The sequence below is a fragment of the Varroa destructor genome, unplaced genomic scaffold (assembly GCF_002443255.2).
Source record: "Varroa destructor unplaced genomic scaffold, Vdes_3.0 BEIS01000004.1, whole genome shotgun sequence".
NCBI classification, from domain to species: domain Eukaryota; kingdom Metazoa; phylum Arthropoda; class Arachnida; order Mesostigmata; family Varroidae; genus Varroa; species Varroa destructor.
In genome coordinates, this window is record NW_019211457.1 from 36707587 (window position 1) to 36730725 (window position 23139).

Below are 23139 nucleotides of genomic sequence, written 5' to 3' on the forward strand. Positions count from 1 at the left end.
AAGTTGCTATCTCTCATGGTCGCTACAGTCAGCCGTCCGGGATGCCCATCCTGTTAGTCGGCCGCGTAGTATAGTGGGCTATTTGGCACCAACACGGTTTACAAGCCCCTTGAGATTCCCATCAGAATTATAAGAATCACTTACCCCAAGTACTTCATCGAGTTAACATGTGTATAGAGGACAGGGGCTATAGGGGTGAAAAATGAAGGAAACCTCAGAATAAAAAGTGACGTTAAACAGACTCAAGAAGGGCTAGAGTAGGTATCGGATTGCTTACGTATAGGGGTGCTATGGGGACCTCGTGAAGGCAGCCCTTTTGTAAATTGCTGGCATGCATGAACATTGTAACACAAGGCCCTATACGTAGAAAAGAAACGATATCTAGTATGGTCAGTAGAGTATATAGCGATGGCGTTAGTACACCGCTCATCTATATTACTTGGTATATGTGTAAATATAGAAACGGCGAATCTTGTATATTTAGAAAAAGACTGCGTGCTGATTCCTTGTCGTTTGAAAACCGAAAGCCAAGAGAACTTAGCTCGCGTCACTGACTGAGCTCTTTAACGATTTTAACGATTTAACCTACCAGTGCAATTTGTGCTCGAGAAAAAAAGACCGTTTTTCTTCGGTAGTTAGAATGAAATAGATAGAAGGCCATAAAAAGGCAGAAAAATAAGATGTTAACATAAGGAACATACCTTGTTTGATATGGTCAAACCTGTTCGTACTTCATCGTTCGTGCCAGACAAATATATGAAAGTTTACGTATTTAAAGTATTTATGTGAAGTACGTTCTTAAACATAGATACAGCCCAGATACACGCAGAGCGTTGGCGTCAACACTACATTGAATACGGGTATTCGTACACACATGAAATTACCATCTAGATAAATACGTTTATGTTGGTAGAGCTATGTTTCTGCTATATAAGGGCTCATGTTTAAGAAAATTAAGTTATTACAATCTAACAAAATCTAATTCTGACTAATTAATTTACGTTTCGCTTATATTCGAGCGCTGCCATTAATTTAAATTCCACTACCATTTAAACTTCAGAGTACGGTCTGCAACATCTTTGTTTGGAAGGAGATACGTTGGAAGAGCGCTGTGTATAGGCCTGATCTTAGTACAATGGATTCATTTCTTGTTGAAAACGTCGTTGGATTTCTCACATATCCTTCGTGAATAAAATACGTATAACGGCATGACCTATTTGTCTCATCCAACCACAGATGGTATTCAGGCTTTGGCCCTCCAATTAATGTTTTTCAATGGCTTACTTTGCACTTCCCAGCTTCGCTTTGTAATTGCTTCATGGGAACATAAACGTGATATATTCTCCAGCGATCCGCGATCCGTAACCTGGCGCCTTTTTTTTTTCTTAACGATTTACACACGCAGTGGCTGTTTCAGATGTCGGCATTGCTTCGTGGCTTCGAGTGATCGGTGTCAATATGTTTGCTTGAATTCTTGTAGGACCTTTACGGCCAGCAACCTCTGTATCAACCCACGCTAGTGGAACCCATAAAAACTATTCATATCGTTCATACCGGTTATTCTACGGGGCAATCTAGACGGTGAAAACTGGCTACAGAAAAAAAAAACAAAAACAAGTCCAGAAGCTTTACTTAGTTTTTTTTCTTTCAGTCGCGACAAAACAAACTATGTGCCGAAGTAGCTTAAAAGTTGGGCACGATCCGTTTTCCAGCTAAATCCTTTGGTTGAAATGCAGCGGGCGGCTGGAACCATAGAGCCTTGTACAGGGCGCCACTGAAGGATAATGAGCACATGCATACAAAATGACCCGGCTAAAGAATTAACTTTAAACTTGTATGTATCATATTACTCGGTACGTATCCGTTTGCGCAGTTGCTTTTTGTTATAGCTCATGTAGCTGCTCACGATAATAAGAAAAAAGGAAACATAGGAAAAAAGGGGAAGGAAGCAAACGACTCTCCCAACAACTCCCTGCTCGGGACGAGAGCCTCTTTTAGATTCGACTCCACCCTATTGCTTTCCGAATTGAGAGGGCCCCTGTCCGTAAGGTGCGTACGGAATCATGCTAACACTAAACGCCAGCTATCGGCATCGGCTCTATCCAAGCCGACTTTTGCATTTGCCCTCAGTTGCGGCATTATGAGCTACAGTACGTCCAAGGATAGATGCCCGTGCAAATAGATGGTCGAGTCCTCCTTCCTATCCTTGAAGCATTTCTCATCTTTTTTCATTAATGCATACATAACAAACGTCCTGCCCGCCGGCCATCACGCTGGACGACTACCTAGCTTCAGCCGAACGTCTCTGCCGAGCCGGCAGGTAAAGAGGTGTCTCCTAAAGAACTGGCAATTAAGGCAATGTTTGTTTGTTTATTTATTTTCCTTTGCTTCAAATAGAAAGAGCGCTGTAGTTGTTTGTAGTCGAGACGAGATGCGCTCTCGAAAGTAGCACCACACCGTAAAACTATAGTGATTACCTGAAATGTGCACTCTGTGGTCGCTTATGCTGACGGCAAGCTGCAAGCGAATTGCCTAGCTTGAGGTCTGTGTGTATATATGAAGGGAAAAATGGGTCTACATGGGTCAGGGGCTATGTAAACTACCCTTTTTTTTCCTAACAACAGGGCGTTACTTTAAAATCTTATTACCATGGAAATAGCAAGTTCGTGATTCGACCATAGTTTCGGCCATCCAAAAATTACATTTTTCAAAGCAAACCGGAAGCAAGTTAGGTTTTATAAAAGTCACTTGATTGTTCGATATTGTACGATGGCCCTGAGGGATATATACGCCAGAGTTGAGGTGGAGTTATATGGGCCACGGCATCTTGAGTGCATATGAAACTTGATGTCGGTCATGTTAATTTTAAGAAGAACTAGAAATAATTGAATGATTTCAAAGTACAACTCAGGTTCGTAGATTTATAGTACAGATGTTTATATGTAAACCTAAACTAAGGCATAGTATTTCTCATTATCAACAACGTATTACAAGTTTTTGTTTTTGGAAGAAGCCTCCATTACCTTAGTGTAACGCACCGTCGAAACAAACCACTATTGCCGATATATGCAGCACACATTGCGGACAATCAAAATTAGCCGCAGATTATTTATTATACTGCAATTATGCATATTCGTGACAGTTATCCGAGCCTCAGTGCGGTCGAGTTGGCTCTGAAGAACGGTGTACACGTTGTTACCGTTTTTCCTCATCTTTTCAATAAAATGCGATCGTATTTGTTAGCCATAGTCATTTTTAGAAAAAAGAGAAGAGTATTACGTTAGTTTTGTTAAGTGACTGATTCCTTCACTTAAAATCATTAGCTATTAATCAAAGTTATTAATAACTTTTATAGCTTGATCTTTGCGCCCTATGATCCTGTCTTGTGGAATTAAATAGGTCAACAGCACTTGTGTTTAATTGATGTTTTCTCAAGAACGAATGAGCCGTAAAAGAAGGGCCCGTGACAAATATATCCACAATTAATTTCCCCCTCATGGCACTAATGAGAACATTAAGTAAACTCTGTTCCATTTAGTCCCATCGCCTTTAGAACATCGTGAGTAATCTGGAACGTCCTCAGGCGAATATAGACATTTTTTGTCATGCTGCTTTATTATGCTGGCTAGATTGTAGCTGGCAGCTTGCCTCGAAGTTTTCCAATGTGAGAGTCTTCTTATTTGACAAAAGTCTCTGTCTACCTAGCAAGACATTGAGATTAGCGAACAGAAAAAGAGTCGCCAGTACGGGCCAAATCTGAATGAATGGTGAACGGTCAATTAACTTGTAAACCATTTCGTGGCCATGCAGCCGCTGAAATAGCAGATGCTACGTAACACTGGAGGGAGAACATGTGTAGTAGTTTTAAAATTGTATTTAGGTATCGGCAATTACTAGTCGAGGTCGAAACTCTCAATAGTCTCGCTTAATTTGCCGATGCGGTCGGTATTAACTGATCGTCTCGCACACTTACGGTCAACCAGCGTTTAAATTTAACTAATCAGTACTCGTAAGCATCGTCTGTTTCGGTCTTACTGACTGTCTTTCAAATGAAAGGATTCAACAACACCTCGGTATTCATTTTTTCTTATGCTTAGCGAAACACCTACGTCAACATCAACTGAAATGGCTGAAACTTTTACAAAGATTGTCACCATAGTATTTCCAATGAACAATGTCATCTTTTCTTCGCTCGTATACATTGTTATCTGTGTCCATGCCGTGGCTTAGACAACTGATCGTGGAGCTGAAGAAAGCCAGGGCTCACCTACTAAAGCCCCGACATACAACTCAACGAATGTACTATGCAAGCAATATAGTAGAATTTTATTTTCCACTAATATTTAAGGCGTAGCGTAGGTGTTTAACGTAGTCTTGACACAAAAACAATTAGTATAAGTAATATACGAATCATCTATGCAGAAGAGGTGATCGTGCACTGCCGAGATCGCTTTCGGTAACCATAAAATGGCGTATTTTATCCTGCCTGCTGTGTTTAGCGGCGTTGTCTACTTTCGACAGAGTCTAATTAAGATGATTTTTAGCTTAAAAATACATATAGCGTAATTTATGGTCGTTTGACAGCTTGTTGCGGTGCGAATAGAACCATTATTTAGCTTATCACGCAATTCAACGGGTCGTTTCAGCAGAGCTCCATCTGTTAAGGAGTGTGGCACTAATCTAAATGGATAACATGAACGGCCGTTCTTCTCGCCGAGCGGAGCGCGCGAAATTCAATTTGATTTTTATATCGTTCTGTTATGTAACAACAAACTGTCACTTTAAATATAATATGAACAATCAAATTGACATATATTAATATGGTAGTGTCAGCGATCAATCTGGTTATTTCGATCATAGTGTATATGATCTGTAGCTTTGTTGAATTACGTGGACTTATTGGAAGAACCTCTGTTGCCGCACGTTCGTTGAGCGTGACAAATTAGAGCACCTGTACAGTATCATCGTGATCCGAGAGCATGTGTTGATCACAATCTTCCAGACAAATGGATCGGACCAAGAGAAGATTTTGCGCTTCTTTCGATCTCATGTTATTCCTGTGGGTGAACCCTAGAGGTAAAGTCGACATCAGAAAACCGACGACACCGTAAAATTTTTTCAAAGAATTTTTGTTTCAACATCATCAAGCTCTTTGCAACAACTTTAAACGTCTGTGTGACCTATTCTATATAGAATGCGATCGTTTTTTGGCGATTCGAGCGTTAAGCGTATCTAAATAAATATTGAGACTATAATAAGCTTATTCGAAATGTGCCTACATTTTTTGGGATATCTTACGTGTTAGGTACATTTATTTTAAATAACGGCCTTCTAGTATAGATAAGAGTTTGTGCAGGCGAAGGTTGAAAAGGATTAAAGGCTCTGTGCAAAACACTGAGTATGCTTATCGAAGATCCTCATAGGTATCGAATACATAAAATAAATTAGACAGTTACTACACATTTTGATTTTCACCTGCAGCTGCTTCAATTTTCTATAATCGTGACGGCTCTCTTAACTATCCTAACCCTAACCCTAACTATTTAATTTATTTTTTTAAAGAAAATTTTATCTAATCTTTTTTGCATGTTTCGTATCATTTATCATGAACAAATGCAGCCTGTTTTACGCGTAGCATTTCGTAATGTTTATTGTTATAGTTCCAACAATTGATCGCGAAGAACGGTTTTACAAAGACCTACTTCAAGCTGACTTCCCTAGTCTGAATAAGTTAGGCTCTTTCTTCTTTTGTTAATTATAGAATTTGTCAAAATTCTCGCTAACGTCGAGGCCGCAGTCAGCTGAAAGCCAAAGGCGTTCAAAGCAATATCAGCCACTAATGTTCAACCTACTGTTTCGATTAATTAAAAACGAATATTACCTAAACTTTTGGTACTTCAATTAATAACTATCGTTATTATAATTAATTATTATCGTGGGAGACTTCACGCTGGATTTAATTCGTACTCACTATAAACGTCTTACGCTCCATTGCGCACATATTTCTTCTATTATGGGTACTCGATTTTTGTAAACTTAAGTAGGATTAATATATAGGAGAGATTTAAATAGAGCTTTCAGCGTGACCCCAGCTCACCGATATATTAACCGAGCCGACTCAGATTGATCCCATCGACTACAACGTATTTATACGTAAAACAATAGCGACCCAAAATTCGTGTCGTATATATATATATATATATATACATTATATTACATATATATATATGAAAAAACGGACTCCGTATACAGCTGCATGTGACCATACATCCAAACGACACCTTAATTCACGCTAGAAAGTTTTAAAACAAGATTATGATATTATAGATATTGGGTCATTATGATAAAAATTAAGTTAGGAAAGGAAGAGTGAGAGTACTTTCTTGGCGAACTTCAGAGCCTCACTCGCGCTGCTCCCTTACTGGTTAAATTGTGTTATTTTCGGAGTGTTTCTGCCGTCTTGAAGAACAAGCAGGAGGGGTCGAGGACTAGCAAACTACGTCTTTAGCTGTGTTGGTCGGCATTATTCCAGGCATCGTAGATGCATCGGTTGTTAATACGTGTAACAAAGTTTGCCGCTGATATGGTCACGGAAGTAGCATATAACAGGTGCTGTCGTTTCCGCCGACAACATCTTGTTTTTTATATATAACATCTTGTTTCTTGTTCGGATAGATCGGGTTCACTGGCTTACAGTGAGATTTCCGGAGTGATTGGCAGTTCCCAGGAGAAGAAAGGATAGATAATCTATTGTCTGCACACCCGAATGTCATAGATGTGTCGTCGATAGAATGTCCGTGCGTGACTGGCGAAGTATGTACCTACGACATTTCCCGGCGATGTTTGTTGTGGTTTGCATGTTTGTTTCGTTCTACGTGCATCATTGCACGTACCTCACAAGGGAGACGCGAATATTAAGAATCGCTGTCGTCGTGACCGCGATGGTTTGGGTGGCCAAACTTGGGGCTAGGAAGCCAAGGGCCATTGTCTCAAGTCTCGTGGTAAAAAAACTTGCCCCCGTCCAGCTTGAAGCTCGTGGACTTAGTGCAGATAACTGAAATGCATTACCCCACAAAACGTGTTGAGCATATCGAAGAGGGCAAGCGATATTAACCTGTCACCTGTTAACGATATTAGTCTGTTTTACAAATAATCAATAGCTGTCTTCAGCGTTTCTTCCGTTACGGTGGTGGGTGGTGGGTGTCTCGCTTGTTTACTAGCTTGAATTTGTTTATTCCCCATCCTAGAAGGGTTTGGTGTGTCATGATAAGTGATATATGCATTGTCTTATTGCAGATGCTGATTGAACAGAAGGAAATAAATCACATCGTAAAATGCTATGTACGTGCAATGGTTGCGTGGTAGCTACTTCAGACAATCATTTTTAGTATAGTATTAGTCATTTCGGCTTCTAATTTCGCTGAACGATTATTATGAAACACTGTCAATATCCTATCAAGCAAAGTAGGTTCGATTCCTTTTCGAGCTGCCTTCATTACGCTCTAGCGTGTTAGCGGAAGTTCAATTCAAGCTGCAAACATCATGCATGAAAATTCGAATATCAGTGTCCCGCGATTGTGAAGGCCGGCCTATTTTCATTCGCCATTAGTGCTTGATGTTCGAAGCGCTAACCGCCATTATTACGCATCTTCAACGCGATGTTTTACCCTTTGCGAGGCCGTCTTCTCTCTGCTAAAAGTAAAAACGTGTAGACTCTTTCCTTGTATCCTTGCTTGGCGCCTTCGTCCTCTTCTTAGCTGTCTTGTACGACTAGAGAGAGTATGGCGGCCAATTTCGAAATTCGGCTGGAGATGTTACGTGGCTTTAGAAACCTTACCATTCCGGCGACGCCTTGTGGGTGTCTACGAATTGCTCTCAATTAACGCAAGCATATACCGCAACGATGCCATAGGCAATCTCAATGACTATCGACACACGCAATCCGCCTTTCGACATTTTCCATAGACAGAAGTTATTAAACGAATTGAGTTATTGTACGAAATTGTAAAATCTCTACTCCTAACTGGGTCTAGCTCTATCGTGTTTGTCGATTTTTTCCTTCCTGGAGACTCTGAAAGACTCAGTAATTCCTGTTATGTTTTCAGATTTCCTTTTACGATTTTCTATTGTTCAGCCGATAGGCCTAGGACGACAGTTGATTATAAACCGCTTAGTTAATTTCACTTTTGAAGTTGGGCCGAAATTGAGTTTACGCTTTAGGTTAGGGATGTAAAACCTGTGGGGAACGGCACATACGTTCAGCAAGACCCACTTGAACTGGGGCGCTTAGTGAGAACAGCTCCTTGATGCTGTATCGGAAAAGTGATACCAAGGACTTGCTCAGACAATAAAAGTAACCAAAACCATTAAAAGATTTAACGGTTTTAGTTATTCCCATAGTCCAATGGGTTAAGTAAACGATGGGAAACTGAATTCACACTAACCGTTTCCATTTCTCGGATTAGAGATACGATATGCGTGTAGTACACTCAGTTTTAGAGGAACTCCAGCGATGTCGGCCAAATGTATGAGACATTTAGATATACTGAGCAGAGATATTGTGCGAAGCATGCCTTAGCTCCCATTATATCCGCAACCGGGCCGATCTCTCTAATTTAAACGCAAATTGTCTGACAGATCTAATCGGTCGTAAATTCAACCAGTCTGACACATCAGAGCTTTATAGAACGTAAAAATATTTTCCCGACCCTCTGTACATTGTCAATAGTGTAAAAGAGTTTTCTTAGCGAGCGAACTAATCGCGCACGCGTGTTTGGCTTATTCTCTACTTAAGCGTATTTACACCAGATATCTCAAAGAGAACGATGCTATCGTCAACTTAGGTTTCAGTCATATGCTCATAGTTGCCATTCCTACTTACGGACAACCGCTATAAATTTGATAATATTTTGAAAATGGGTCAGTTATGGTGAGTGATTTCTAGACACTAGAAGGTAATACGGAGTTAAAATGGAGCCATTTTATAGAAAACAAAACATTTCAAGAAGTGATACTTCACAGCTTTTACTCAATCCTAACAACCTGAGTAACGGAAAGGTGTCTGACGATAATCGAAGGGCAAGACGATCGATAATTATGTATCTGCTGAAAAGACACAGCCTGTACCGGCGGTGCCTTTTTAGTATGAACAAGTTATATGCTACGAAACTACTCAAAATCGGCCAGTTACTACATACCCATAAAGACCTTGTGAGTGCTACCGACGCACCTTTGCCATATATATAAAAGGACTGATTATCAGACAAACGTAGGGTATCTAAAGTAATTATGTACAAAGCTCAGAACTCTGCTACGCTTCCGTTTTAGAAGTCCCATGTATTTGTCTTCCATGTACAAAGATCGGGCGCGCCCAACGCATTGGTATTATATATAATTGGGGTGCGCGCCATATTTGGCATTATCCCTATGTTAATCGGCTACGAAAAAATATGTAAAAACCTCTTGTGTAGTAACTGTGTGCCATTTCATCGTCGCTGTAGCCGAAGCCGTGGTCTCATAATCAGCCGTCACTATCCAACGTATGGCATTCCACTTTGCTCGCCGTCGGGAACTGACGTTTGGCTTGCGAATCTGTCTCCTAGGAATAGGCCTAGTCATTGTTAAGGTCCCCGGCACTGCTTCGTGGCCGGTGCCGCCACGATTGCCGCAGACGCCGAGTGCATACCCGTGTCCCATGCTGCTACAAACTAGTAATTTCTGCTGCGGCTGGAGCACAGCTTGGGTCAGCGGAAGTACCGCAAAGGAATGCTGTGCACGTACAGCAGATCACTCCGTACTTTCGTCACGAGATATCCACTTTAGCCATACGCGCATATCTTTCTGCACACATACAGCCACGTACAACCAGACAGACATTTACATGCGATTGAGTAAACGGGTTCTCCGTATCCTAAATAAAGTAAGTATTTAAAATAATTTTTTCTTGTAAATGTAGCTGCTGCTAGTTTCGATCGTGAGCAAAGTCTCTAACAAATATATTTGTCCAAAGAAATATATTGCTATTATAATGATATTACGCCCATCACAGTTTACGGAGTATCCAGATAAACTTTGCAAGAGCTTCGTTATTATGCTGCCGCACATAACGTGGCTCTCACTGGCTTTTGTAACTCATCATTGGATCACCGATAGGACAATTTCTGCTAGCATTTTTGAGGCAGTGAATGAAATTGTGGCCTTTCGTCCTGCTAGTCTTTGCATCGACACTTAGAATTTCTCATTTCTTTTTGGAGGCATGAAAGAGACCAAAATAGCAAACAGAAATGTTCAGGAAACACCTGTGTAACTTTTAGTAGGTGGGAATTGTGTCAATAAACTGTGTTACGAACACGCTACAAATTAGTTGCACCCTCATCGATGAATATATGGCTTTTCTAAGTTTATTCGTATTTAATATTTCTACGAAATCGACTGTAATATATTCTATTTCTACGTTTCGTATCGTAGAGATGCGTTGAGCAGGGCCAAACGCCTTGTTTGCTCTAGAGAGGGGGAGTGCAAAATTAATATGCCTTCTTTTCAAAACTAACCACACACAATCGAAGCTCGCAACAATGCCAGTATAACAAATTACCGACTCAAGAAATAAATTCTGAGAAATTAGATTTGCCTATCTAAAAATAAAAAAACTACGAAAAAAAAAACTGGGCTACAATCTGTAGATTATCTATCCACTGGCGTAAAACCTCTGATACCGTCGGACGCATTTCTGTTTATGACGTGCTAATGTAATCGTCAAATTTGAGCTAACATTGTTCTGAAAATCTGGCAAGATTCAAAAAATGTATTATTAATCTACCTCGAAGAATACCTGTGCCTCAGACTGTTAGTCTTTTGTTAATAAGTGACTTCGTTGACTCGGAAATCATAGTTTCCGTCTCTTACAAGGCGTAAAAACGTAAGTACGTTATAAACTTAAGTTGAGCAATGAGAACAATTTTAGATTAAGCACTTATTAGATGTGGAAAAAGGTTGAGCTTTCGTAGGTGGGAAAACGGTACCGTTCGTAAATTGTATCACTGAATAGCGACACTAGCGATAGGCCTGCGCAGCAGAATTCGTTCCCTTTTCTTCTTTAGAACATTGAGCAGTGTTTGCATCTGTGCGCTCTAACTTATATATAGCTTACCTGTCACACGCGAGTACTACTATCGACACTAATAATAACTAACTACTAACGGTGATACTCATGGCCGCTTCGCCTCCTTCGCCCAAAGGGTAAAAATTATCATAATAGCTAATAGGCAACTTATCTTCTAAGTCACTTTGAGGTGTTCCATAAAAGACAGGGCATGTCGTTTTGTGCCTAGCTTGAAGCAGGACACCATTGTCCTTGAAATGAAAGTGCGCGATGATTTATAGCCTTTGAATGCTGAGCTATGGTCGATCTTCTTTGTTGCGAGTCCGACCGCGCGCAAAAAAAAAAGATTTCCGTTTAGTTTTGTTGAGCGGTCATAAATGATAGCAGCTATTTGAACAAAAGATCTAAGCATTCCGCTGAGACATTTCATCACCATGTTCGAGTTTGTGTTCAGTTTTTTTTATATTTTAGCATGTTACATTGTTGCGTAACTATTTGAATACTGTTACTCGATTATGCTTATTTCCACTATTAACGCCTATACTTCTTATTTACTCAAGGACGAAGTTTTGCTAGCGAATGTACTGAAAATAAGTTACTATAATTTACATGTATACCGATCTAGAGAAATCTGTCTATTTGCCTATTTTTTTTGCTGTACTAAAAATTTTGCATCGCGGGTTTGTCCGATCCAAGTCAACCTGTCAGAAAGCATGGATAAGACTGATTTTCCACTGGTCGCTAGGATGTCCTTAAAACGAAAGCTGCGTGTCCACATGACGCACACCACGTTTGCTAGGCCAACTTTTTTTCTACACCTATGCAAAGCAGACTATTAGGAGTAGCTCGCTGATAACAAAGTGCATTAATCTACTATGCTATCAGATACAGAACGTTGCGTCTCAAAGTGCGGGTACAGGTGAACAAACCCAACTTGTGCTACGAGTCACGCTTTGCATACAACCGTCCATAACGTACGGTGACTGGTTGCCGGCTTGACCATGTTAAAATGATGCTGGGACAAAAACCGCAATACGAAGGGTCTTCGGAAGGCTGCAGACATGGCAGAGGAAGCAAACGATCAAGAGCGGTTGTACACTTCAAGAAAAAGTGAAGCTACACACTAATCGACGTGGATCCGGGCAATCACCTTACATTACAATCGCGAATAGTACAAATCGTCATCAAGCACGAGACAATGGACGATGCCCCTAATAGTCGCTGAAGCATTTTTCCAAACCACCATAAACAACATTTATGCCAATGTTGGGACGATGGACAAGACTTACTGTCACTGGTAAGCCCTTCCTTTCAAAGGTGAGATGGCACACATGCATGCAGGTAAATAAAATCACGAATCTGCATGCTTTTATCTACACACTTCGCGCAGCAGTTTTTTGAAGAAGACAGTGTCAGGCAATATATAGATAGCAACTCAAAAATTACAGACGTACTTTGTACAACAGCTCTCAATGATTAAATGAGAGCTGTTAATTAAATCCATCATAAAATATACAGTAAAACATTTACAAGGAGTCTTAACGGTATATTCCAATCAGTGAAACAAAATAACAATGGACATCGAAGATCAAACAGGCGCGTCCGTAGAGGCAAAACACACGAAGTGAACACCAGCAGCCAATGCGACTGGCCGAACTGACGCTGAGGATATCTATTCTACGAGTATAAATATCGTAAAACGACCAATAATGTTGTCATACTATCCACCAACAAGCAGGACTCAACTGAGAAGGCTATGTCGACGTGATGGGCAAGTTTGCCCAAAGATATATGCTAGTTTTCATTAAAAAATGGTACGCTAAACCACTGTTTGCATTAGAAGATTTTCTTGAGACGTCAACGCACGCTGCTCGATTAGTTCAGTACCGAATTGTGCAGACGCGGCCCACTTCATAAGCGAACTTCTAAGCAACATTGAGCTATCTAAAGCGACCAAAAAAAAGGATCACCGATAAGGAACGTAGATACTTCTAAACTTTGCGGAGGAAACACAATGGCCGTGCATGGTACGTAAAAAGAGCTAATTAATGATCAATTAGCTCATTTTACGACCACCAGTAAATGACGACTGAAATGATCAGCGCAGATATAAGGCCAGATCATCTTGCCTCCAGCTCCATCGTTTATAAAATGTTGATATTTCATGAAGATGGTATCCATTTCCGATAAGTTAGATTTTACAATGACAATTTTACAAAGTGAGATTTTACAAGGGCTATCGATGGACGACGTTCTCATCTCAGTTGGAAACCTGTCTTCAATCACGGTTATCTATCTTGCCGAAGTACTCCTTTACGATAACACGGATACAAAAAGATTGTCGTTCGTAACGATATGGTGCGTATATATGTTGAGCAAGGACAACTTCCCTCGTCTCTTAACACACGCACGCTGACCTATTCTATTAGAAATGTCCTGCTTTTAAAACCACGTCTATAATCCCGACATTCACGACATTCCAGCAGGCACCGGACTAAGCCTATGGGTCGGCCTAATTATCTATGTACCCGATACGGAAGTGACAGAACCATCTTATCGGCCGTTTCTTCCGATAACGCATCTTAACCTAAACAGCTAAATTTCTTCATGGGTTTAGGCAGCATTTGTACCTTTATCTCAATAAAGTCGAAAATATCGAGGATTTTCGCAGAAATGTCGCTCATATTTAAAGTGCTCTATCTTATATCGGAACAAAGAGATTGCGACAATACCAGTACATAAACTATTGTCGAATTTCCGCTTTCAGATGACGCGCACCCCGGTTTTCAGATATGTAACGTTAAAATTGCCTAACTGATAAAACAGTTACTACTTTTCAACAACCCTGTATGCATATATATTTCTTTTATTAGGGGTTGACGGCTTAAGTGGTTGACTCACGCCTGATAGAGCTGCTATTTTCCCTCCAACTACGACTATTTTCCCTCTTAAATTTCGCTCTCCGTCGGGCCCGATCCGTAACTAACACTACCGTAAGCCGATAGTAGGCATGATAGATGCCTACCGGATTGAATATCCGGGGCCATATTGTGAGTTTCAAATATAGCACCGTTTATTTACCTTTGATAGTATTTGCGTTTGTACAATAATGACCAGTAACAAAATATGAATAATACATAATATATGACATAATGATCATTCATTCATATGAGCTGAGGCATCAGTGAGCAACAGCCGGCATTTGCCAGAGCTTTTTTTTTTTTTTAGCAGCTATTAGAAACACATACCCGCTAGATAAATGGAACCGCCCGTTCGGTGGAAGCCACGAACCACGAAACGAGTAACTTCCAGCCATTGCCTCTCGTCGCTTTCGTATTAAGAAAATTCACCGTTTACTTCGGTAAACCTTTGGCACTGCCCGTTGAAACACTCAAAGAAAATCCGAATTTCAAAAACGAAATCTCAGATACCAGATAAGCATCAGGGTTTTAACAAAAAGGCAAACTAGTCAGTTTCTTGTTGTGCAATGAAAGCTCAAAGTACGCTTTAAGAAAGGGGCTTTTACTTCACTGAATAATTCGCTACTGTAAAGTCGTCCAAATTATAATTACCGCCTAAGCCAGCGCCATTGTGAGATTGAATAGAGGAAACGCTATCACTAGGGAAAGGCGACTGGGTGTCTTAATCGTACGAGATGTGGTCAACGTGTTTCTGTATTTATATGCGATGTACGAGTTTAAGTTGTGACCATTGAAAACGATAAACTGCCCGGGATACGAAAATCTGTTAACATACCAACGGGCAAATTTGGCCGTTTAAGACAACGTATCGCCTATTGAATTTTACGGCCATCGTCTTATCCGTACTGACCATTAGTCCCAGTTCCATCACTGCTATGTGAAATCTTATCCGAACTTGCCGTAGTTGGAATCCACTAAACCTTAGTTTACAGAGTCTTCCGTAAAAAAGGAAAACTTCGACCATTTTTCTTGTATCTTCCTATTATGAAAGGAAGATATTTAGGTGAGGCTGCGAACAGAAAAGAGCTCGGACTGTCACTTTGGGCCAGGTCAGTTGCTTCTGAGAAGAAGACAGTTTTGCTACTCCGTCATCAATTCTTATAGTGTAAGGTGGACGTATTTGCACATAACTACGTTAAAGTATGCAAAACCAGATTTTTGCCGCTTTGAAACCAACAAACGCCGCGTATAGGGGGTTCCCTGGATTGTTGAGTGTTTTTTTAATGTTTTATCCTCCGGGTTTACCGACTACCAAACATATTATATCCCAGTATCTGTGGGTTTGGTCTAATATGTAATGCCGGCTTTTTTCAGCAATCAGACTCTTCACAGTCGACCCAGCTAGTCCTTCTCACTGAGAGCCTTTAAAGCCACCGAGATCTCATGATTTCATCTTGTGTTGTATATGAATATATATATATATATATATATATATTTCTCGGTATATGAGGAAAACAAGAAAGGGCTGACTGTGGGGTATTGCTCTTGCTGCCACGTCGTCAGAATTTTCGCTTATCCATTGGGTTACGTTTCATCCCGTTCCGGACACATCAGCGGGAATTGGGTTACATCATCCATTACTCTCTGATCAGGATAACAGGACCAGACCAAAACTGTGTAAATATGATTGAAAGTCACTATGTCTTGAGAAAACTAGGTTAGTAGTCGGTCTCACCCCCTAGCTGATTCAACCATTTCTTGGTTTCTGGTATAAGATATCGAATTCGGTCCCTAGGTTCGTTTGTTATTCTGTTTGCCATTCCACTGGGACTGCATCTCGCTCTGCTTCTTTTACTTCGTTTGCTTAGAGTCTTCATCTCTCCTTTGTTTCTTAGGACGCTTCGGCTAGTATTGGGGGCCGATGTGTTGACCATTCTATAAGCTTGGATGACTCGCATAGCCGTTGATCGTTACCCTGTCCCATTTTACCCAGGCCATTTTTCTAGTATGGAGTGGGTTCCACCTACACCCATAAACCGAAAAGGCCTATTGACTCAGCCATCGATATGATTACCCGCGCACGTTCCGCCTTTTTAAAGCCATATAGGTTGGGAAAAGCCCTAGCAGTTGCGTCCGCTGCCTTGTTGCCGTTACTCATAGACAGCGCTATATATTGTTTTTTTTTTGTCCAGTGTTTAGCTGCACGCCGAGATATCTCGCATTTATGACCATCTTGATTAGGGAATCTGATCGGAGCAATTCGATGGAGCATACTTGTTCCTGGCCTGATGTCAAAGTTCCTTCATTTTTTTGGAGCGATTGACAACGCGGCTCTAGTACTCCATTCTTGGATAGCTTGCAGGGGTATGCTAGCGATAAATTCAATTAGCATTGCCGTTTGGCTTTTACCATGACTGTTATGTCATCCTCATACGCAAGTAGTTTCATCCAGCTCGAGGGGTATTATAGCCGTTGTATGTCCTAAAACGCAACATTCCAGATCAGCGACCCCAGAATTATCGTATCTCGTTTCGAATAATCTTTTCCTGCCGATGATTGAAAATCACCATAGTAAAGATGCGAAGAAGTGCTTTTCCTTATTAAAGTATTAAAAACAATTTTCCAAAGGATCCTATTGACACTATTCGTAACGCCCAATGAGTTCGTCTGTCTTCAATGAAGTCCTGTGTACTTTTCATTCTAATCGACATCTAAGGTATCATCGGTAGGACTGAACGATGCTTGCGGAATCTAAACTGCATAAGTAAACTTTTTTTCTCTTTTCTTTGTTTTCATAGCTGCCTCAAATCCCTCTGCAAGTGAGCTTGTGAAACGTCAGGGTATACAGCTTTCATTATCTTTCTACGTAAATATCACTTCTGCTCACGTTCACTTAGCAGCTAATACTATGATGATTTTAGTTATCATCTTAGCAACAATGTTAAGGGACTATTTAAGGAAGACCCTGACTCTCATAAATCGGATGCCATCTGGCCCAAGTGTTTTACCCTGTTTAGTCCTCTTCACTGACTTCAGAACCTCCTATAACATGACGGCTGACATTTCTTCTTCTGCGCAGTTGTTTGTACGATCCTTGATCATAGTCTGCATGGCATATAAATAGTTTGATCTGAGTTTCTATTGTTTGTTCTTCAAGCACTTTGACTCTTGATGTTTTTCATGTGTCCTCGGCTCATCCTACATGGTTTGCTCTACGAGTTCTCATACAAAATCTGCAATATGGGTGTGCCAGATTTTCATCTTGCTGTTTGCTATTTCTTTCGTCTTGCTGTTCCTACACCTGCCTGATAAATCCACCATTCCCTCGGGACCTCCTCTCGCCTTCCGATAGTTTTAGCGAGCAACAGGTACGTCTTAATTCCACTACTATTTCAATCCAATTAGTTTCGTCATCTATCTACAATCTATTTAACTGCTTAGCTTAAGTTCACGCGCGTATATTACTAATAACGGTTTCTTAAGATGCACTGACTTGTTGTAGGTCGCTAGAGTGTCCTCTTATGGACGTCTGCGCGAAAGATGGAACCGACTGGACAAAAAAACTTTTGCACCTCGAGAATAATGTTTGACTTTTCCCGTAGAGCACGGTATTACTTTACCTATTACTTATTAACTAAAGCCAGAAAGTTTTTCGTTTTTTTTTTTATGTGTAAAAACAACGCTGCGTCATCGTTTGGAAATACCAAAGCGGCCGCCAGCCTCGTTCGTGCTAACATACTATTAGTGTCAAAATTGTATTTGTCTGTTATAAGAAGAATTGTTTGAATTATCATGTAGAAAAAGCTACTAGCTTATAATTAGCCATAAGTGAACGTTACCTTTATTACGATTGTCTTTTTTCTTCTACTTACGTGAAATGACAAGTGCTTAGTAGCAAGGTAGGCGCGAGTATGTACTATATAAATGCCCTGGTAGCTTTTTGACCTCGGCAGACGGCAAAATGAAGTACCAGTAGAGAATGTACCTTTCCATCTGGAATTTTTATGAACTCGACGTAAAATGAAATTATGATTTATGCAGGGGAAAATCTTTTCCCATGTTACGTATGAGTGGACAGGCGAAAGAGAACGTGAACAGTGAATAAACGTTGTTGCAATATAATCTGTATATATAGTGACGACTAAATAATACGTTAAACCCTAGACATTTCCGTTCCTGAAGAACGAGATGTCAGTGAAATAAATCACATTTGTACTGCCCCTAGTGAAACTAAAATTGATGACAGCGACGGAAGAAGACATTATCAGCATCGAATTGTCGAAGGCCTAGTCAACTCGAGAATCAAAAGCTAGATGGCTAAACTGTAAAGCAAAGGTTCAGGGCGCAAGATTCGACTGAGAGTGTGAAGTTCCCATCAAAGCAAGCATTTTTTAACTACTAAAGGCCTGAATAATAAATTAGGACTTCGGACAACGGCGGGCGTAAGGGGCGGGTCTTTCCTGTAGAGATAGACCAACATATTCGAATCTGTCCTGAGACGCACGAAGACCTGGGAGGTGTTCGCAGTCTGTCTACAGCGGCTTTTTACGAAAGCACCACCTGACGCAACTAGACACTGCACACGTTCTCGAACGGATAAGACCCTATGCCGTTTACACAAGAGAGACTTTTTGTGCGAGACGGGCCGCCATTTGTCAAGGAATTGTGCCATTGATAAAATTCGTGGACGATTGTAGTGCCGCGATTCCGGCAAGCTTGGACGTATTACAAGGCGCATTCATGTCGGCAGGGCCAGCTGTCTCTCGCGATTAGTCAGGACCTCCTTTTCTGTAGCGTGCCATTTCCAAGCTTAGCATCCCGGCACTAACAATAACCGAATTCGACGCCTTTGGCCGCTTTTGTTACAAAGATCGTGATAGCTACTACAGCGTTTCCTAATTGCTCCCGAGATATATTGACAGCTATGAAGGTCATCGATGTCAAATGCCTAAAGGAAAAGACGCGCGTGTTTCGGCGCCTTTTGTTCTACACAATCTAAGTCGAAAATACACACAATTGGAGAAACACTCGGTTGCGTAAGGTTACATCTGAGCAAACAGAATAGACGCCACGGAGTCTCAAAGATGGCACAAGAATATCGGCTGTAATCGGAAAACTATATTACAGCAAACATTGGACACATGTAAATCGGCTGTCACCGTAGGTCCGGAGAATTCACAATATAAGTTGAGCATTCAGCCAGAGCAGAAACAGGTCTACTAGACAGTTTGAGACGTACACGTGGGCATCTCTGCCGAATGTTACTCAGCAAAACAACATGCTAAGTTCTAAGTATTTTTGCCGCTATCGCGATATCAGATCAAGGTACCGTCGGTATAAATCGCTTTAGGGCCGGCATAATATAATTAGATCTCATTCTTTATGTACACCATTTCTATAATATCTTCATGAAAATTGCCACGAATTCTACACGTAGTATAATGCTTCGTTATGTAGCTTGTGTGGATATGAAGATATTGCGAAGGTAGAAAAATCGTAATGGAGGATAGAAGAGCGCGTTCTACGGCATAAGCTATATCCTCTTATTGTGAAAATTCTGCAATAATTCTCAATTGAATTGCAGGTCCTACCAGTGTCGGTTAAGTAACCACATGCGGCACTGTCCGATCAATTGGCTCTCCCTGCTATTAATTATACCGGATAAAATTTAACGTCAACAGTTTCGCATTAACCTGACATTATCATGTATACCTTTCTACTTGTACTAATACGATTGTTGAAATTCGGCTAAATGAAGACAAAATGCATAGCTTTTATGCCCTTTATTTATGATAACAGGTATCTCGTAGAGAACAGGTTTGATTCTGCCCCAGATAGGAAATGTCGGCAATTCATTGTTCCTTCCAGTTTCAAGCGAATCGATGCGTTGCTATTAAGTTCTTATTAAAAAAAAAAAGGCACTTCTAGTATACGGTTCTGTGTCTAAATAATCGTATTCGGTTTTCGATATCGTTACCTTATTAACGTCAGGTCAATGAGCACATAGCAAATCCGAGCTTTGCTATTTTGATATGTAGCGTAACTACCGGATATTCATGTATATTGAGGCGTGGTTCCTATTCGATGCTTACTAGTCCCCCCCCCCCCCTTTTTGCCTTTGAAATGTCGATGCTTGCCCGTTCGCAGCTTGATGCGACCGTAGCCGATTTAGCAACAGAGCTACAGTCCGAGAAGGTCCGAGCTGGATCACGATATTAATAGAACGTGAAGGAAAAGCCGCGCAGTTATTTCAAGGATCTCGTCTCCAATGTGTTAGCGTGCACCTACTCATAGGCTCGTCCAAAAAATTTACTACAGTAGCGTTAAGATATTTGTTAAAGGGTATCGTGGTTTGGTATATTCAGGAGTCAATCTCGTCTTCAGAGTATTCACTGGCTATACTCTATGCTTGTTTCAGTACGAGAGCCAGCTATGAAGAACGACCTCGTTATCGTACGCAATGAATTTGTTACTGAAGACGTTGATATACGGTGCGTACGGAATGAACGATGGCATTCTCTCAATCGTTCGGCGACGTGTTCGTAAGGGGTCTGGCGTATAATAGTGGTGTATTTCGAAGTTATATGTGATAGCCTTGCAGAACAATGCTAGCACGTCAGAGCGTTTTGCAAGTGTATTTTTCCTTTCCAGAACTAGGTATTACCTATTAGCTAATGTATACATAATAAATCGATTATCATGCCTTAAAGAAAGTCTATAAAATTGAGTCGAAGTATATGTTTTCTTATTAAATCAGTGTTCTGTGGCCAGCCGATTTGAAAAATATCCCTTTGCTTAAAAATACTATTTAGAAAGCTATTCGAGGTGCTTGCTAAGCTCTCGTCATATTTCCTACCGTTGAGACCACCACAACTCGCATACTTTTTTTCTGCAGCCGCAGACCTTCGAGCATCTTCAGCTCTTCAGTTTTAAGAAGTGTCTCATCGTACGGTTTCCGTTTCCGATCTAACGATATCAATTTTTCGTGTTTTGTTCGAATGATCTAAGAAGCGACAAATCCATGTGCTAGTTAAAAAATTGGTCATAGTAGCCTATTTAACGGTGTCCACTTTTTCTGTGTTAATATTACACGAACACAAGATGTATTTCCTAAACGAAAATATCACTATACCGTAAAAAGGGCTGGTTAAAAAGTGTCGAGTCGTCAGACTGGCAGAAGACCTTTCGCATTACGACGAATGCATTGACTGGCTGAAACCCCTAGAACTGTGCCAGCTAAAGATCAGCGCTAACTGGGTCTGCTTGCTCTTAATATTATTATCTTTGCTTTTCGTCAATTGTTGTGTTATAGCGGGGCCAGCTACGATCGCTTTCAATTGAACTGTGACAGCCGAGCAACAGAAACATTAGATTCGCGAACACAAATTAAGGCTGTCCATTGCTCTATTCGTAAAAATATGTCATCTTTTAGGCATACAATATGTACAGCATGCTCCCGATACCTTGTTATGGCAAATACAGGATACCATGTACCGTGTAGTGATTTTTAGGGTCGACAGAACATAGATCGCAGCACGTGTAGTTCATCATCATATTTGAATATTTTATATTGTTCGAACTGGCCGCATTTGGCCGCAACCTTGCCAGCTTGTGTATGCAGCAAGAAATGAACCAACTTCATATAAATGTCCATAATTTAGATCTTTCAGTTTTAAGAACGGTAAATAGTAACTTCCTACGCAAGTTGACGTAATGTAAACGTTACTGATCAGGCCGGATCGATGATATCTCTCCTAAAAACGTAATGTGTTGCTTTAGAATGGCATAGTACACTGACCGCCGGCCGGAGGACAGAGTTGACATGCGTAAATGATGCTTGATACGAGCTCGAATCGTATGATTCGTACAAAAACGCAGGAGTCGATGACGGATATAAAAAGCCACCGGGAACAAATAGAAAACATGTTCCGCACAGGCAAAAACATGTTGGAGAGGAAAGAACGGTTTTTCAGGGGAACTGCCACCAGCCCTCGTGTCAATTAAAACCGGAAGTATCGAGGATTTTAAGAGTCGGCATGTCGCTTTACTGTGGTCTATAACATAACGACAATGACCGCAAAGTGGAAAACAGAAGCGGGTTCGATGGCTTTTCTTACACCCTGCACACCAGCATGACAATTTTCTCCTTAGACGGCATCACTGGATTCTGGCCTTTTGAGGCCAAATGATACGATTAAATAGATCACTATCGATCGTATACCAAATTTGACGTCCGTTTCCATAAAACAAGATAATACGAAATATCAAAAACGAAACAATAAAATATTACATTTTCATTATGCCATTTTTAATATAGGATCCGTTTCAAATACTTCCGCTATTGGTAACAAAAAAGGGATGTTCCGGGTGTAGCTGTAAGGGAAATTATCTCTAACATAGAGGTTTAGATTGCATTTCCCGCTAAAAAGCTCATCACCTCACGCACGTCCTGACGAGTCGCAGCACTTGTCAAAGCTATCTCCGCCAAAATTGATAAAGTACCATCCGACACCTGTGTTCTCTGCGCTGCGAACCTGGAGGATACGGCGCACCATGCGAACGGCGCTCACACCCATCAGAGAAAAGCCAACCAAGAAATAAGACTAACCTTAAAAAGTGACGTAAAGAGTTTACACCCTTCGTCATCCGGACGCGAAAGTGTTGAAAGCCGGGGAACACTTTGCCAAAGAAGCTTTAGAAGGAAAGAAAATAGCTTATGAAGTCACGGCTGAGCAATATAGCACATGACGCTTTGTCAGGTTCAGAGGACGTACTGGGGAGTCATACTCCGTGCAGTGTACTAGCTCATTTGAAGAGGTAGGAAGCCTGATTAGGGTGTTCCTGGCTTGATGCCACTGGTCACCTTTTCCGATCAGCCTAGAGTACTGTTAAATGAAGATCTAACATGATTTGGAGTAAACCTTGGAAAAAGAATAGAAAATTGGTTAGTGGTAGTCTCGACGGGAATGTGCCCATCTCGTAGGCTGAGCCTCACATGAGATAGATATCATGCTCCGGTGTTGGTAGTCATATATATATATATATATATATATATATATATATATACATATATAGAAAAAAACAATTATAGGTTCCTTTTTTAAAAGTGGTAATGAC

General features: G+C 40.8%; 1 long non-coding RNA gene across 1 annotated transcript; it reads left to right on the plus strand.

Annotated features, from left to right (window-relative positions):
• The first annotated feature begins 12310 nt into the window (after window positions 1-12310).
• LOC147756145 (uncharacterized) lies at window positions 12311-18114 on the plus strand. Its single transcript, XR_015326712.1, has 3 exons — window positions 12311-12418; window positions 17180-17390; window positions 17732-18114. It is a non-coding gene; the product is annotated as an uncharacterized LOC147756145 (long non-coding RNA).
• The last annotated feature ends 5025 nt before the right edge of the window (window positions 18115-23139 follow it).